This window comes from Protobothrops mucrosquamatus, unplaced genomic scaffold (assembly GCF_001527695.2).
Source record: "Protobothrops mucrosquamatus isolate PMUCROS unplaced genomic scaffold, P.Mucros_1.0 scaffold_252, whole genome shotgun sequence".
Classification (NCBI taxonomy): Eukaryota; Metazoa; Chordata; class Lepidosauria; order Squamata; family Viperidae; genus Protobothrops; species Protobothrops mucrosquamatus.
The window spans coordinates 716880-721487 of record NW_015386328.1 but is presented as its reverse complement, the minus strand read 5'-3'; the positions used below and the strand labels follow the sequence as shown (position 1 = coordinate 721487).

At 41.4% G+C, this 4608-nt stretch overlaps 1 pseudogene; it reads left to right on the top strand.

Annotated features, from left to right (window-relative positions):
- On the top strand, window positions 1-734 carry LOC107301665 (annotated as a pseudogene).
- Window positions 735-4608: the final 3874 nt, after the last annotated feature.

Here is a 4608-nt window from a genome sequence, read left to right as displayed (position 1 = left end):
ATGGTGTGGCAGCTCATGGAGATCAACCCGGAGATGCTGAACAAAATAGTCCATTGCCTAGGAGTTGCCCCTGGCTGGCAATTTGTGGATGTATTAGGGTTTGAGAAAGACATCTTGAGTGCTGTGCCGACTCCGGCTTGTGCAGTACTTCTGCTCTTTTCCCTTACAGCTCAGCACGAAAACTTCAGAAAAAAACAGATTGAAGAACTGAGGGGCCAAGAAACGAGTTCAGATGTCTACTTTGTGAAGCAGGCTGCCAGTAACTCTTGTGAAATCATTGGTCTTATCCACGCGGTAGCTAATAATCAAGATAAAATATGATTCAATGAAGGATCTGCATTAAAAGAATTCCTCACTGCGACAGCTGGACTGTCCCCAGACGAGAGGGCAAAATGTCTGGAGAACAAGAAGGCCATTCAAGAAGCCCACAATGCAGTTGTCCAAGAGGGCCAATGGCGGGCTGAAGACGATAAGGTGAACTTCCATTTCATTCTATTTGCCAGCGTAGGCAGACACCTCTCCGAACTGGATGGAAGAATGCCATTCCCTATCAAGCACAGAGCCAGTTCAGAGGAGCCATGCTCAAGGCATCAACCGAGATCTGCCAGCAATTTACCCAACATGAGCAAGGAGAGGTGCGTTTTTCTGCCATGGCCCTGTGCAAGCTGCTTGAAGTTTGGCAACTGAAACAGATCCTTGGCCTCTCACCGGATGTAGTTCAAGCCTTTAAGTGAAAAGCAAGCCAGCTGTTCTTAGTGTCGAATTTAAGGTGTAATGCAATCCTGTTTTCTCTTCCCCCTTCCTGACAGCAGCTTCAGTGGCCCCTGTCCCAAAGATGAAAATCCACGCAAAAATGTCACGTTGAGACTCCCTTAACTGTCGTGTGTGTGTGTATAAATGCTTTATAGGCTTTTGTGATTTCCCAGGTTCCTTTCAAGTGGCTGTGACTGCTTTTCCATCACAACAATAAATCCCTTCTTGCTAATAAATAAATAAATAAATAAATAAATACATACATACATACATACATACATACATACATACATACATACATACATACCACACACAGAATAGCCCAAAGCACACACCCCGCCAGATAAAAGTTCCCTGTAGATGGGCTCCAGCATGAGTCTGAAAGCCTGGAAGACTAAACCCGACCGACGCAGATTGGATCCTGCAGTATTTTAACTCTATAGCAGTGCATGGAAATGCCTGTACTTCTGTAAAGCCTGCCTTTATTCCCTGGAAAGCCCTTCTGGATTTCTAATGTGCATAAAATAAAGTAAAGAAACACAAAAACCCCATTTTTGGAATGCTCCTGCAGTTTAGGACAATTGATGTTCTACAAAAGACTTTTGGCTTACAGAACTCAAGTGGGACTCCTCTATCTCCCTGAAGCTGTGTCTCCTGCAGCAAATAGATATTTAAAGCTCTACCATTCTATGCTTCTTTTCCTGCACCTTGAAGTTTTTTGCCAGTCAAAAAATACATTCAATTAGCAAAGCTTCAAGAGAGCAACACCTGCAAAATGCTTCAAGTCCTCAAACAGCTGCTCTTTGAAAATCACTTAACATCAGTAAGTGGCTTTAACGAAGCAGGAATTCTAGTTTCTACTTATTGAGTTCATCTAATCAGACAGACAGAAGGTTGGACAATAAGTAAAACTTCTGGTGGGATCTAATTCCCCATACTTTTTGAATATGTTAATAGGAAGAAATTCAACCCAAATAGATATTTTCAATGTTTTGGATACAACACGTTCATGTTATCACATTTTTCCTAAAAAACATTTGTGAATATTTCCATATAAAAACATTATATAAGATCTCAAGATCTGTGTAACATTTCCACAGGTACATCTGTGGTGAGCAGAAAACATACACCTCCATAATACATTACATTAAGAAGCATTGCGATCATCAAGCAAGCAAGCCTACAGAATCTGTGACCTGTTCATTCAAATATAATCTATCCGTCTAAGCAGGATAGCTTGTCAGGTGCTCAATACTGCCCCCTAATATATGTTCTCAAAAGTTCCCTGAAAACAATGCAAAGATTTGCTTTATTTCAGTCTAGAGATGTTAGATGTTAGAATGTTAACAATGGTATCTTCAATTAAGCTGGAATCTTGTACTTAACTATATGATTAAAATGAACTTTATTCTTCAGCAAAAAATCTTAATTAAGCAGTCCTAGGAAATACTAATATATAAGTATTTGGCAGATCTGCTTTCTTTCTATTAAACAAAAAAAATAGTCTGCAAGTCCTACCGTAATTAACTTCATATAAAGACATCCAAATTAAAAGGATACATCACTGTTCATCTCTTAATTTATATGTATTCGGAAGTGCAAATTTTATGTTCAAGTTAATTTTGGGTATTATTTTTATAATTCATACAATTATAAAACAGAAAAAAATAAAATATATGGAAAATTCACAAAGATACACACACACACACGCTGTGGCTGTATTTCTATTTGCAATACTTTTAAACAGTGATGGGATTCCAATTTGTGAACATCCGGTTCTCTGTGTGGATGCCGCTCCTGTAATTCTGGGCCTGGGCAACAAAAAATTAGCTACTGGTTCTGCCGAACTGGTGCGAACTGGCTGAATCCCACCACTGCTTTTAAAATAGAGACGATTGATGCATTCTGGACCATCAGTTATCATAGGCTTGAATTCCATTTGTAACTATTCTGCATCAGATATAAAGCAGCAAATGGCAACAATAAAGTGATTTCCACTCATCCTGGTGGATTTTTTTCTTAAAAACTATTTGTTCAGATGTTACCAAATGGTTCATATGCATAAGCCAGCCTAAAAAGCACAGAGGAAGCTCATCTGTCCCATTAATAACACAGCCACATGATTTTCAATCCTGCATTTCTGTACACATACTGATAACTAATTGGTATAATTGCAAATCAGGAGTAGTTGGAAATGAATATAAATGTTTGCTGTCCAGTCATTACACTAGTCAGTGTGATGGTTACGGTGCTGGCCTTCCTTTAGGCATGAAAGCCATCCGGATGAATTTGGATTAGTCTCTCTCTCTCTCAATCCAACACATTTCACAGATTTGTGGTTATAGGGAAAATAGGCAGGAAAATTAGTTATGTGCTATCTTGAATTATATGGAAAAATGTGGGATAAAATATAATGGTCATAATAATATTCCTTTTACTGTTAGGATTCACTATATAAATTTACATTTGCTAAATAAATATTTTATTTTTTAAATATAGGTTGGCTCAGCCTGTAAACGAATGCAGCCCTGGATCCACATGTTACAAATTAGAAAAGAATTCCAAAGAAATAATTCAGCCAGGGCCCCATTCATTGAGACACAGTCGTGAGATGGCTGTTTAAAATAAATTGGATAAATTCACAAGTAATTTCTTCTAGTTGCTCTTCACTATTGCATCTAAATAGAATTTTTCCACTCAGGGAGAATACTGTATAACTCTCAACAACACTTGCAGTTGGTGGCAGAATGGTCTGGAGCAGGGGTAGGCAACCTTGGCTCTTTTATGACTCGTGGACTTCAACTCCCAGAATTCCTGAGCCAGCCATGCTGGCTCAGGAATTCTGGGAGTTGAAGTCCACGAGTCATAAAAGAGCCAAGGTTGCCTACCCCTGGTCTGGAGTTATTTTAGGAGCTTCTGATTATTTTTTTGGGAGGGTGAGAAGGTGCTTTCAGGCACTGTTGGCTCCTGGCAAGTCTTTGGACAAGTCCCTGCAGTTTTCTTGACAAGATTTCAGAACGTCTTTGCCCTTGCTTTCTTCCTAAGGCTGAGAAAGAGTAACTGGCCCAAGGTCACTCAGTTGGCTTTGCCCCTAAGGCAGGACTAGAACTCTTTAAAAGGTCGCCTCTTCTACACTTTTGCTGGAGGTGCAGCCCTGAGAGTTATCCTTTTTTCTTAGTGAAATACTGTATTGCAGGGGTAGTCAACCTTGGCTCTTTTATGACTCGTGGACTTCAACTCCCAGAATTCCTGAGCCAGCATGGCTGGCTCAGGAATTCTGGGAGTTGAAGTCCACGAGTCATAAAAGAGCCAAGGTTGACTACCCCTGCTGTATTGGCTGAATTTAATTGCACTACAGAATTATAATAGAGAAGAGAGGCCACTTCTATCTTTAATTGGGCCATTCTGTGCTAGAATACTCGGTCCAGCCAACCAGCCAACTAATTCTTATGCTCTTATCAGCTTATCAGAGTATGCAGAGCAAAGGAAGACAACATTACTGGGAATGCGTTGTTAGTAGAAAGCCTCCGCAATCACCATTGCTTCCAAAGATACAATCCAGATTGCAATCGCAGGCACCTCGCGATGCCAACCGGCAGAGAACTCGGCAATCCGGAGCCGTCGCGAGCAGAAATTCCCAGATAAGGAACCTGCGGGGATGACAGACAACCCGCCAAACAGAAGGAGGGACGTGAGGCCGGCCCGGGTGGGAGGGGTAGGTGGCCTTTGGAAGCAGAGTCCCTCATCTCATCTCGCGCTTGGCAGCTCGTGGAGCTCTCGCGATGTTTCCCTGCCGCGGCTGCTGTCGCCGCCTCAGCACCTTCGTTCGCCCTGTCACTCCGAGGACCCGGGTCT